At 46.3% G+C, this 13,968-nt stretch overlaps 1 protein-coding gene across 2 annotated transcripts in view; it reads left to right on the top strand.

Moving 5' to 3' along the window:
• Nucleotides 1–1,741: 1,741 nt before the first annotated feature.
• Nucleotides 1,742–13,968, top strand: part of IP6K2 (inositol hexakisphosphate kinase 2) — a 29,630-nt gene continuing 17,403 nt past the window's right edge. The window contains exon 1 of one of the 2 annotated variants that reach the window (XM_026500785.4): nucleotides 1,742–1,843. The gene's annotated coding sequence lies outside the window, so the exon portion shown is untranslated. The remainder of the gene's footprint in view (nucleotides 1,844–13,968) is intronic. The other variant, XM_026500787.4, reaches the window with a different exon arrangement.

Genomic DNA, 13,968 nt, shown 5'->3' with positions numbered 1-13,968 from the left:
AATGAGGGGCTTTGAGGGCATTAGGGTACAGTCCTGTGGAAATCTGTGGAAAGTGCATTGCAGATATGGGAACAACTGGAGCCCAGCCCTTGAGCCAGGAGAGTGCACAGGGTGTGATAGGTAAGAAACTTCAGGCTGCTGAGCAGTGGGGCTGGAGATGAACAGAGGACATGCAGTCAGAGGTAATGGGGAATCATAGGGTCCCTGCCAGCTCTGACTTTTCCTTGGGGAGGGTCTACTGCAGGCTGATGTGTCGAGAATGGACCAAAGGTGGCAAGGGCAGGAGCAGGAGACTGGGAGGTGGCCTTGACATTGCCCTAGGGAGAGGTGGTGGTGGCTTGGACTGGGTAGAAGCCATGCACCTGGCAAGAAGTGCTCTCATTCTGGATAGATGATGCAATGGAAGGAACAAGACTTCTTGAATGTAAGTGGGAAAGCAGTCAAGGGGTGTTTGGACTGAGCAATAGAAAGGACGAAGCAGCCACCCCTTTGAGCTGGGGGAGGTGAGGCAGAGTGCATTTGGGGGATGAGCTGGAGCGAGGGTGGCACAAGTTGAGTTTGAGATGCCAAGTGGAAGCCAGTGCAGATGTCTAGTTTACAGCTGGGTATTGAGTCTGGCACTCAGGAAGGGTCTGGACTGGACGCACACCTCTGGGAGTGATGGACGTGTAGGTGGAATTTGAAGCCATGAACCTGCATAAGGTTATGAGAGAAAGAATGTAGATAGAGGAGCAAAGAGGAAGAACCAGTGACGTGAGGGCATGGAGGCCTGAAACATACGGAGAAGATGCTTCCAGGAGAGGAGGGATCAGCTGGTCACAGGAAGTCTTTCCTGGCCACTCCCATAAAGGCAGCACCCTCTCCCCCTCCTTTTTTAAACTGTTTTTGCTCACTGCTATATTTCCAGCACAGAGTGTGGGTGCTCAATAAATACCTGTTGAATGAATACGCATATGCACGAATCCACACCTCCGCAAACCCCCAGTGCACATGCAGCCCAGGGCTGCCATGCTGGCCTCCTTTACAGAGAGAGCAGAGATCAGGCAGGAGGCTCTGCCCACTCTCAGTGGCACCGCCTTCCTCCCTCGAATTTCCCAGCTTCACTGACATCCACTCAGGTGGAGCCCTTCTGGCCAACCCATAGGACCCAGGACAAATGAGCCTTGACAAGCCCTGCAGTGTGGAGGTTAGCAGGACCTAGGTTGGGCACAGGGTCATCCACCAGTCCCCAGAGGGCTCTACAGCCATTCCTCTGTCCGCCCCTCTACATCTAGTCATCTATTCACTGTGCATATATCCACTCCTTTACTCACCGTCTACAGTCACTCTTTTGCCCATCTTTCCATCCATCCCCATCTAGTCCTCTGTCCATCCATCTGCTAGGGGGACGAAATTCCCAGTTTGCTGCAAACTGTCTCAATGTTAGCCCTGAAAAACCCACATCCCGGGAAACCCCTCGGACCCTGAAAAAATGGGACAGTTGGTTGAGCCATCCGTTCACCCAGGGATCCCTCATTGCACCCACAAGCCCAAAGTCCATCTGTCCACCCAAGCACCCACCTGACCTCCCTGGTCATCCTCCCCCTGGAAGGCAGGCAAGGCCCCGCCCCATCCCTGGCCCCGCTCCTTGCCCCACCCCTCCCGGAAGCCGCTGCCAGGGATCCCGGGGCCCTAGCAACAGCGATTTTCGGGCTGCCCAGTCCAAGAGCCGGGCTCCTGGTGCGAGCCAATAGCGAGGGGCTCCGGGAGCGAGGCGCGGGGGGCGGGGCTCGGCGCGGCCGCCGCCATCTTGATGGGACAGAAACAATAGGACGAAGCACCGCGGGACGGGCTGAGGCCGCAGGTAACGCCCGCCTTGTCCAGCCTACGGCTCTGCCGCCCCGGTAGATTTGGAGGAGGGTGGCTCCGGGCCGTTCAGGGGCGAGGTCTCTGGTCATTAGGGTTGTCCCCGGGTTATTTGGGGAGGGGCTCCCCCGCGATCCTGGGGGCGGGGAGATCTCCTCGGGTCTTGGTGGGGCCGGATATCCCCCGGTCATTTGAGAGCGGCATTATTTCTTCAGGTTACTGGGGGGAGAACATCTCCCCTAATATTGAAGGGGCAGAATCTTCTCTGGTCATAGAGGGGGCTCTCGGGTATCTTGGCGGTGCAGGATCTCCCCCGGTCATTGAGGAGGTTTCTCCAAGTCTTTGTGGGGGAAAGATCTCCTGGGTCATTGCTTCCCAGGACAGCGGTGTCCATGGGCTCCCTGGTTATTGGGGTGGGGAGGGGGGTTCTCCTCGAGTCTTTGGGTGGAGGAGCCAGCCCACCGCCTCAGGTGCCGTTTACCTGGGGCCGGCAGATGTGCAGCCATTTTGAGCGTTGAATGCCAGTTGGGCCTGTCCGCTGGCGTCTGGTGAGGCAATCTGCCCATCTTATTATCCACAAAAGTCCTAAAATGGATCAGAGGAAGGCTTCTTTAATAGTGGTAAATTTCACCGTGGGCGGAGCTTTCATTTCTTTCGTATTTGCTTCAAGACTGCTTTTGCCTCCCATCCTAATATTTTGTATCGCTCGGTTTCCTATGGTAAAGCTGCACGAGCAGAAGAGTGAGTCCAGACGTTGTGAAACCAAAATGTAGACGACAGTAAAACCTAGTGCTCTTAAATACCAGGGAAATAGAGCTAGTTACTGCTCGGAATGAAACATTTTGTTAGTAAAATGTTCATGAAACAAAATAAAGCGTTCGGAAAGAATAGTTTTAAGAAAAAGTACTGAAACTTTTGAAAAGCGTTAACAAAATGTTCGAGTTCACCAGTTCTGTGTTTTTTTTTTTTAATAAAGCACCATGATTACAGTAATTTTGATGAACTCTAGTATTTAAAATATTTGCAGTATTTGCATTTTTAGCAGGGTTACATTTTAAGTGAACTCAGATGCTTATTTACTTAGGTTGCTGCTGTGGAGTTTGTGTAATTGCATCCTGTAACCTGGTGTTAAGTATTTAAAGAGAAGTTTCAGGGTGGTGGTGTTATTGTTTTAATTTTAGCCACTATCAGAATTAGAAGCCAGGAAAATGAATACTTTATCATATTTGATGTAAAAAGCCAGTTTGAGGGGCACCTGGATGGCTCAGTCTGTTAAGCATCTGCCTTTGGCTCCGGTCAGGATCCTGGAGTCCCTGAATTGAACCCCCACTGGCGGGCTCCCCGCTCAGTGGAGAGCCTGCTTCTCCCTCTCCCTCTGCCCCTCCCCACTTGTGTTCTCTCTCTCTCTCAGAAATAAATAAAAAAATCTTCAATAAAAGCCTTACTAACTCTTACTAACTTTGGAGAAAAAGTCAGTTGAACTGTTAACTGTTACTCCAACTGATACATTTGCTTTGTGACTTTAGAGTAGAATTGACAGGAATTGTTAGAAATCAAGTGCATGAGTACCAGCACCAGAGTTGATAGAATTGTAAAAACCACTTTAGCAGATGTAATAGAATTCTTTTGTGCTTTGGAGCTTCACAAGTGACAGACCAGTACACTGTATACCATCCCTGTGTCTGTCGGAGCAGTGGAATGTGGAAGGAAGGAAGGAGCAACTGCTGACTGATGAAGTCTCCCTTGCAGAGGGGTGCCAGAGCCTTCTGTAAGCACTGGAGATGTCACTGGTATCTAGGCAACAGGGTTGAGCCTGAGCCTCCGAGGCCAGCCTGCTGAGGTGAAAATTTTCCATTGTTTGGTTCATAAAGAGGATGCTCTGGGGAAGAATTTTCCCTTGAAGTGAAGTTATTTTACCTAGTGAGATAATCGCCCTAACAAATTGAGCACATTTTTGTACAGTGGAAGGTAAGCAGATCATTTCTCTTGTGTGATTATATTTTAAAGCATATTTTTGCCTATTTGAATACCAAGTAATAAAAGTAACCAGTAGTATTATATTTTGCAATATATTCTGGTAGCAAGAAAAGGTCCTTTTTCCCCAAAATTGAATTTATAGTCCACCTCAGAGTTTGAAGGAAAAGACAGTTTCCTTTTTTTAAAAAATAATTTTTATTTTGTTATATTAGTCACCATACAGTACATCCCCAGTTTTTGATGCAATGTTCCATGATTCATTATTTGCGTATAACACCCAGTGCACCATGCAGTATGTGCCCTCCTTAATACCCATCACTGGCCTATCCCAATGGAAAAGACAGTTTCCTAAGCTGATGAACAGTTGGTTTGGGTCTGTCATCCATCACCTGTTGGGAGTTACCAACTCCTAGTTGATCTTGTTTCATCTCACTGCCTGTCTCCCCCCATCTTAAAAACAAACAAAACCTGAATTTTTTTTTAGGTGGCATAGTCCCAGGATGTATTTTTTCTATTAAGTATTTCATTGTTTATCTCTAAGAGACAAGGAGCTGCCCGTGGTATCTACAATACCATTATTATACCAACGATAATACTTTTTTTTCCACCTGAATATCTGGTTATGCTCAAATGTCTCTGATTTTCCCATAATTTTTTTTACAGTTGATTTGTTCATATCAGGATCTAAATAAGTCCTGCACATTGCATTTGATTGAAGTATCTCTTTTGTTACTTAAATTTATATAGGCTCATTCTGTTTTTCTAATAATTGTTTTGTTGAAGCAACTGTCATTTATCCTTCAGGATTTCCCAAATGCTGGCTTTTGCTGATCACTTCCTTTGCTTGAGACCTTTTGACTATGGTGGCTGGGTTTGAAGGGGTCGCTCCTGTACGTCTTCTCAGTGAAGACATTGTGAAGGTTTTGCCAAGGCTCACTCATAACCGATCCCCAAACCATGAACTCTGAGGTCTGTCATGGACCTAAAGGGCCACACAGTGCAAGACCCTCCTCCTCCCTCTGTGTCGTATAGTCCGAAGACTATGAGCCCTAGATTTTCCATGTGAAACTGGGAGGAGATTCCATGACTTCCAGGAAGGTATAGACGTTCTGCCTCTGTCTCTTTACAGACCTCCTTCTTTCATACTGACCTTGCCCCCTCTGCTCACAGGCAGTTCGCACCTATGAGGGCCCTGACCCAGTGCTCTTCTTTATTTGCACATCACTCTTAGAGTGCCTTCTGTCTTCCCTTTGTAGGTAACCCCCAAATCTCTTTTCAGGTTAGGTTCACTCAAGCTTTGATCCCATTGCTCCCAACTCTCTGCTGAGTATTTCTTAAGTGCTTGACCATCCCCTTATATTTAAGTGTCTGCAGCTCAACTCAGTGTCTTCTGAGCTGTTTCTGACTTCATGAACCAAACATCCTTGTTCTGACGTGGGAAAGCTCAGTATCTGACTCATCCCTCTAATTGGATTCCCTGCATCGGGTTCTGAAGATAGGGTCCACAGGTGCCTGCACCACAGTCTGTGTGTAGAGTTCAGTGAAGGTATGCATTTTTCAGGAGAGGCCCACAGATGTCTCAGATTCTCCAGGGGGTCAGTAACCTCCTGAAGGTCAGTAACCTTCTGAAGAACAGTGTGGTACACCTAGCCATCTACCAAATCCTGTTTCTCTACCCTCCCCCCTTCCTTCCTTAATTCCCCTGTGGGGGCTGGGCACCAGCCTCTCTGGGTACATTGGAGAAGGCAGGAGAATTTGTGCCCTGCCAAGTGTGCCACTGAATGTGGGAGAGGTCATTCCAGGTGGGACAGGTGTCTGGAGAAGGCAGCCCTGGTGTCTTGGGGGCCCCAGGGCCTAAGAGCTGTCAGGACTCTTTCCCACCTTCCGCCCCAGGGATGAAGGAGGAGAGACCCATGAGAGAAGGAAGCCCATCCTGGGAGAGGCTGGAGAGACCAGCTTGGTCTTGATCCTGATGGCCTAGAGGTTGCAGCTCTCTTAGGGGTACTCTTGCTATCATCTCCTTCCTCGTGCAAACTCCCAGACTCAGGACTGTGAAGGCAGTGTTGCCTTCTCCGCTTTCACCTTGGTTTTGATATCTTCAAATAACCAGATTCTAAATTCATGAGCCCACAAAGTAACCTGAAACACGTCTATGGTATAACATATAACAGAGTAGCTTGAGAGCTTTCTAAACACTCACAGTTTTTCTTAAGCAGCTTAAAATTTTTCTTCCCTCAAACCTCTTTTTTCATATATGCTTCCAATGTGTATAAGCATTGTATCTCTTTTTTTTGCTCCTTAAGTAAGAATGTAGACAGAAGACAGCCCGATCCTGTTTATGTAAAGAATAGAAAAGTGTATGGAAGAAAATCTGCAGGGTGAAGAGACCCCAAACTAATAATGGTGGTCATTTTATCACACTTGTAACTAGCTTAAAAATCTGTTTTTTTAAAGGCTAGGCAGGATGTCCCATGGCACTCTGTTCCTCTGCCTGGCGTTGAAGCCTCCTCTCTTCACTCTCCTTACAGGAGTGCAGGTTTAGTATGCCCTTATCCCCATATACTGTCAGGTCCCTCCTGTGACCTCCATCTCCTAGTGGACTCTTTGGAGGAACTGTAGGGCACTGGGCAGAGGACAGCCAGGCAGGAGGCTAGATATTTTACTCTTGTTCCTGCCTCAGAGCACCTCTGTAAAACTGTACCATGCCTGGCTTATAGATGAAGACCGGCACCAAGAGGAGGTAAAGCACCATGTATACCCCAGGGTAAGGCAGGCCCGAATTTGCCAGGGAGATTTAAAAGAATTTTTTTTTTTTTTAAAGATTTTACTTATTTATTTGACAGAGAGAGACAGCAAGAGAGGGAACACGAGCAAGGGGAGTGGGAGGAAGCAGGCTTCCTGCCGAGCAGGGAGCCCGATGCGGGGCACGATCCCAGGACCCTGGGATCATGACCTGAGCCAAAGGCAGACACTTAACGGCTGAGCCACCCACATGCCCCTAAAATAATTTTTTGATACAATTCGAAAGCGTATAAACTTAGAGAAATGTACTTGGAAGTTGGCTTTCCTACAATATTTACTATTTTTTAATTGCACATACACAGTTATTATCTAAAACAATGTAGTCCTTTAGAAGTTATACTTTTTTTTTTAGACTTTATTTATTTATTTGACACAGAGAGAGGGACAGCCAGCGAGAGAGGGAACACAAGCAGGGGGAGTGGGAGAGGAAGAAGCAGGCTCCCAGCAGAGGAGCCTGATGTGGGGCTCGATCCCAGAGCGCTGGGATCACGCCCTGAGCCGAAGGCAGACGCTTAATGACTGAGCCACCCAGGCGCCCCTAGAAGTTAATACTTTTTACCCACGTATTTCATGAGTTAGTTCTGTTCCAGTTTGTCTGCGTGCATCTTTGCTATTCTCATAGCCACATTTGGAGGTGCTCTTCTCCTGAGCACTTGATCTTCACCTCTTAGTGGTGGAGATGTAACATTATCACTGGAACCTTTACCCAGAGTTGGTTGTGGTCTCTCCCTGTTACTGTGTTGATTTTTTTTTTTTTCTGTGTAACAGCTTTACTGAGCTATAGTTCACATACCATATTACACATCCCAAAAGGAATCCTGTATCGCTCATCCCCAGTATAGCTCCCCTCCCGACTGGCCCTTCAGTCTTCCTGAAAGTCTCCCCACCTTGACCTGTTTTAAATGCCACCGCTGCACTTGGTTAAGCCCTGGGGATGGAGGGAGGAAGCAAGCTCTTCCTGCTGTTGGTTGTGGTGGTATGCCCCAGAGGTAGTTGCCTTGGGACCAGGGAGGCTGTAGCACATTACCATTTTGCCATTTTAGGTGGAAAGTTGGAGGGGAAATGAGGACATCTTACCCAGAAAATACTTTGTTGGACATGACCATCTGTAGTCCACATCCAGCTCAGATGCAGTTTGGATTCATTTTTCTGTTTATAGACATTTTCTCCAGTCTTTTTCAAGATTGTATATTTGTTTTTGTTTGGTTTTTTTTTTAAAGATTTTATTTATTTATTTATTTATTTATTTGAGAAAGAGAGAGCAAAAGGAATACAAGCAGGGGGAGTAGGAGAGGGAGAAGCAGGCTTCCCACCGAGCAGGGAGCCCGATACGGGGCTCGATTCCAGGACCCTGGGATCATGACCTGAGCGGAAGGCAGATGCCTAACTGACTGAGCCACCCAGGTGCCCCTGTATATTTGTTTTTAGTGTAAATTTTCATAAATAGGGTTCTCTTCTAATTGAAATTACACAAATTCAGTCTTACAAGTAAGGATTAAGCTTTGGTGACACACCAGCATTATCAGTATATGGTGGCTAAAAGTTAATATTCTAGTAACAAGAAAGAGTTTTTGTATTTAATGCCACTAAGATGCCACTTAGTTAAGATTGAAATGGTTGGGAGGATGGTAGCTCGTAAATATGGTCTCCAGGTCAGAACAGGTAGCAAAACGTGGTTAAACAAACAAATGGTTAAACAGAAAAGTTGTACCTTGATTTGATTTTAAATGTTTGCAAAATGTAGCTGTTGCTGAAGTTATATTGTCAGCACCTGCAGCACCCTGCCCATGGGAAAATAGAAATAACAGCTCCAGCAGCTGCTAATGGGATATTCACTATGCTAGGTCTTTTACCTGTGTTCTTTTCATTCCCAGGATGATCTCATCCCGCTCTGGACTGAAGGGTTTCAGACTTTGGGTTGGTGTTCCAGTACCTGCTGTCATAAACTCTTTGGGACAGCTGGAGTCAGTCTGGGCCTCTTGGGCCTCTTCTGATTGCTTTCTGTTGTAGACAATTCACAAAACTTTCTTTGCACTGCTGGGTTTGTTTGTTTTAACTCTTCTTGTGAATATATTTAACTGAAAGTCATAATTGGTCAAAATGGGAGAGCATTTAGTATTATTTGTTCTCTCTATGTAGCCATCCATTTATCTTGAGCTACTCCTACATGTTTTAGAAATTGAGTGTCCAATCCCAAGCCTAAGGAAGATTTTCTTTTTTTTTTTAAGAATATTTATTTATTTATTTGACAGAGAGAGAGACAGCCAGCTAGAGGGAACACAAGCAGGGGGAGTGGGAGAGGAAGAAGCAGGCTCCCAGCGGAGCAGGGAGCCCGATGCGGGGCTCGATCCCAGGACCCTGGGATCACGCCCTGAGCCGAAGGCAGAGCCTAACGACTGAGCCACCCAGGCGCCCCTAGTGTTTCTTTTAATGAAGTAAGATGTGTTAGAAACCAGGAAGACAGAACACTTGACTAGTGCTGCTGTTTCTGCTCCAGGCTTTTCTGTCCCCAGCTGCACACACAGAAATGAGAGGTCCCATGGGCTGTGTGAGTTCCGTCATACTGTCTTGGGGAACGTAAAAATCTTGGATCTCCCTTCAAAGCTTATTTTATAAGAATGGATTATTTTTGTTTTACAACTGTAAAACTAACACTAGATATGAATTTTTGCTGTGACACTCCTCCCTGCCTTTTTATCCGGGGTTGAGATCCCAGGTCTTATACAACTTTGGTGTCATTGCCAAGACTGCAGCAACATTTGTCTTGGGATTAACCTAGCTCCAAGCCTGCCGGCTTTCCCTCTGATGCCCGTTTGTTTAATGTGCTTGAAACTGGGTGTCTGTGGATTGTACCTTAGCTCATTCCTCCCCTCTCATGAGCAAGAAGTGATGCTAAATCTCTGCTGAGGTCTCACCTGAGCGGCTTTTACAAGGTGCTCTGTGGAGGTGTGTGGACCAGCACCTTTCGGTTCTCATGCTCAACAGAATCAGACTGTCCTTGAGAGATAGCCTGGAGTTACCCAACAAAGGAAGAGGAAGGGTGGATATAGTGTATTTGACCACAGAAGGTATATTTTTATGAGTTTGAACAACCTGACAGGAAAAACATATACCACTATTAAACTATTTAATTGTCCATTGCTGATATTACGGTCTTCCTAAATTAGTTCTTTTTTTTTTTTTTTAAGATTTTATTTATTTATGAGACAGAGACAGAGACAGCCAGAGAGAGAGGGAACACAAGCAGGGGGAGTGGGAGAGGAAGAAGCAGGCTCCCAGCGGAGGAGCCTGACGTGGGGCTCGATCCCATAACGCCGGGATCACGCCCTGAGCCGAAGGCAGACGCTTAACCGCTGTGCCACCCAGGCGCCCCCCTAAATTAGTTCTTACTGAACATTTTCAAGTTTTCTGCTTTTATGCTCTGTTCGTGTAAGGCAGTGAAAGGTGTCCTTCCAAGAACAGTGTCTGTTCACTGCGGTGAGTGCCCTGGAGGAGAGTTAATGTAGTTGGTTGCCAACTCTCTGCTGAGGGTTTGGGTTTTTCTTGCTCTGTCCCTACCAGAGTATGGGAACACAAGTGTCTTTTCCCCAGGCCCTTTGAGCCGCCCCTGCCCTTTGTAGTACCTATGCTAGGCCTTATGGGACAGACACAGCAACACCTTCCCAGGGTTGCATGCTTGAGGGCCTGTGGGTTGATTGGGATGCCGCACCTCCCTTGGGAGGCTAGGGGAGGACCGTAAGCCCCAGATGCAGGTCCTGGGGCATTTGGAAGAGTGGACCTTGCTGAGGTGCCAGGTGGCAGCTGATAGAGTCTGGGCTGTGAAAAACTGATGGATGTGGCCAGCAGGTCTAAGGCAGGTGAGGGCTGGGAAAGGAGGGGACAGGCTGCTCCTCTTCCAGGAATGATTGATCTCACTCTCAAAAGAGTGTTCTTACTTTGAAAGTACTGGAGGCTCTTTGTATAGAGCCAGAGAAAGGGAGCAAAGAGGCAAGATGTCAGAAGTGGAAGTGCCCCATTGGCCTTCCTTCCCAGTCCTCAGATGCGCTCTTGAGTGACTGAAGTCACTGCCCTTCTCCCAAGCTGGGTGATTGTGAAGTAGTCAGTGTCTGATTTGCTACAGTACTGTGGGTATGTTTGAACTCGATTTCCTTGAAATTTGTAAATATTTTGCTATGCTTTATTTTGGAAAGAAATCTCAGGATTTCTGGAGGATAATTTGCAAATGGCATAGTGTTGTGACCTGTACCAGTGTCAGGAATTTTCTCACACCCATATCTGATTCTTTTCTGGCTGGTCAGGGAGGAACACTGTGTGCAGAATGGTTTGTGATAAAAGCTGCCAGATTGGGGGACACCTGGGTGGCTCAGTCGATTGAGCATCCTAGTCCTAGTTTTGGCCCATGTCATGATCTTAGGGTCATGGGATTGAGCCCTGCGTTGGGCTCCCAATGTTGGGCTCCACGCTTAGCAGAGAGTCTGCTTGAGACTTTCTCTCCCTCTCCTCCTCCCCCCACTCTTTATCTCTCTCAAATAAATCTTAAAAAAAAAAAAGCTTCCAGAGTGATATTATGAGCCTGGGCTACTCTGCAGCCCCTTGAGGAGAGTATTTACCTGAGTGAGGTTTTGCAAGGACCCAGAGGAAATTGTGCCCCCTGGACACAGGACCTGGTGCAGTGCAGGACACACCTTGATCCCTCCGTCAGTAGGTATAACACTCAGGGTGCTGGCCTGGGCAGGTCATGGCTGCCTGGGTTCTGTGGCTGCCCATGAGGACTGAATCATTTTTGGCTCCCTGTGTTTCAGAGGATGAGTTCATGTGTCATCTGGTTTGGGAGCCTGCTGAGAGAGGAGTAGGGGTAAACACTGACTACATGCAGAGAGCATATAATCTTGCCTAAAACCAATGAATGGACCATTACTTGTTGGCACAAGAGAGAACTGTGACTCAAGGTAGGAAAGTCCCTCAGATTGAGACCTCACAGCAATTTCAGCTGCAGTGTGAGGCGGTCACTTCTGTATGTTTCAGTTGTGTATGTTTCGTACAGGGTGGTGGGAGTCATAGACTGCACCAAGGAGGAGACTGGAATTGGAGAATTGCCCTTGAAAGAGGGGTAATGGGCTTTTTAAGGAGGACTGAAAATTCTTGGTTTGTGTATGAAATAACATTTAATTCTTTTTTTTTTTATTTATTTGACAGAGACAGCCAGCGAGAGAGGGAACACAAGCAGGGGGAGTGGGAGAGGAAGAAGCAGTCTCCCAGTGGAGGAGCCTGATGTGGGGCTCTGGGATCACACCCTGAGCCAAAGGCAGACGCTTAACGCTGCGCCACCCAGGCGCCCCAACATCTAATTCTTTATAAGAAAATGTGATATTCTGATAAAGAGGACATGTGACACCTTAGAATTAATAATTTCAATTTCCTTGAAGGAGTGGTGCTACAGTTCTAGCTAGAAAAAGCTTTTTTTTTTTTTTTTTTAAGATTTTATTTATTTATTTGTCAGAGAGAGAGAGCACAAGCAGGGGGAGCGGCAGGCAAGAGGGAGAAGCAGGCTCCCTGCAGAGCACGAGCCGAGCCGAAGGCAGATTCTTAACCAGCTGATCCACCCAGGCGTCCCTAGAAAAAGCTTTTTAAGTTGCTAAAACTTTGTAATTCTAGCAATGTAACTCTGATGAACATACCTCTAGGTAGGCCGAAAGCTTCTCATCTCCTTCCATCTTGGGACCCACTAGTCTTTCATTCCAGAAATCTGATCCGAGGCAGAGATATCAGGCAGTGTGGTCATGAAGGTGGTTCTAGAGAGGAGAAGCATCTGAGACGCTGCTATTTCCCTTATAGAAAAGCTTGTCTGGATTTTTGGAACAGAATCTGGTGTTTTATTTGTCCCTCAGCATTGGAGGAAGGATCTACGTTATTGTGGCTTTAGTGAAATAATTCCATGTACAACTTAGAGCTTTTCCTTTATTAAAACTAGAATAAAATATTAATGGAGAAAATGACAGGCATCTGTGTCAAATCGATGCAGAGCTTCTGTGTCTTGTCTCTCTGACTCTGCTGCTTTGGCATGGGGAAGCGGGTGGACGGACACCCTGCCAGCCAGCCAGGCTGTAGCTCCTTTGAGGTTAGGACTATGATTCCAGCCATTCTTAGCAGTAACTCTTTCATCTCAGGCACCTGTTTTCTGTAGTGAGGCCTCCCTGTTATGGTGACCTCCTGGCGCCTCAGTGCGTCCATCTGTGAGGGAGATAGATAATGGTGGTGTCTACTCCAGAGGGCTGGTGTAAGAGCTGGGTGTTACAGAATAGACTAAGTGCTCCATAAATGGCGGCTCTGGTCTCTAGTCTCTGGCTTGGTTGTATCCCGTTGTCATTGAAGCTTGAGGAGTTGGTTACTTCCGCCTTTGGTCTTCCAGTGCTTTGTACACACCTTAGGAGCAGGGTGTGTTTGGGTTGTTATCCTCACTTATTTACATGTGGTCCATCTTCAGGCTCTCCGTCGTGGAATGGAGCCTATGCAGTGTGGGCTAGGGCAATGCTTTTTTGTGGATGAGCTTAAAATCTTCAAGAGCTGAACAACTATTGGGTTTTCCTATTTTAGTCTCAGTGAATTCTTTCATTTTTTTCCCCTAATATTTTCCCTCCCTATTATAAAGGTAACATATACTCTAAGTTTGAGAATATTTCAAGAAGTTTGGGACATTTAAACAACTTGAAGAGAAGGAAATAACAGTCTTACCACTTGGTACAGGGCAGATCCAGGTTTTATGCTGTCTGAAGTTTATATAATATAGATATATATAATTTATTTATATAAATATATAATTATAACTGCCATCTTTAAACAGAAGAATTTACAATGATGAAAACAAGTTGGTAGAAAGTTTTTGTTTCGATTGAAAAAAGAAACCAGAAGTTCACATTTCAAAAAGCAGACAAATACTACAACTGCAGTACTTTCCCCCCTACATTTTGGGGCAGCGTTTTGACTGACTGTTCGGTGACAACAGTGTTCTAATGTTTCTACAGAAAGGGCACATAGTTCCTCCCCTAGGTTGATACCCATCTGCTTTCTATTATTGACAAGTTAGAACACTTTCTTTTAGCTTCACAATTCATCCCTGTCATGTAAATTTGGGGGATTGTTGTCAAATTTGGGAAACCTGTATCAAGTCTTTCATAGGTGAGCTGGGAGACTTCAAGTCATTCAGCATTTTGAATGCAGTGGCTACAGGGCTTTGGAAGGGGGCAGGCAGCCATGACCCCTGTGAGTAGCTGGTACTTCGTTTTTAGTTTTTTTGTGTGTGGTAAAATACACATAACATAAAATTTACCATTTTAGCCCCTTTTA

Source organism: Ursus arctos, unplaced genomic scaffold (assembly GCF_023065955.2).
Source record: "Ursus arctos isolate Adak ecotype North America unplaced genomic scaffold, UrsArc2.0 scaffold_14, whole genome shotgun sequence".
Taxonomy (NCBI): domain Eukaryota; kingdom Metazoa; phylum Chordata; class Mammalia; order Carnivora; family Ursidae; genus Ursus; species Ursus arctos.
The sequence above is the reverse complement of the archived record's forward strand: the minus strand, read 5'-3'. Positions and strand labels throughout refer to the sequence as shown.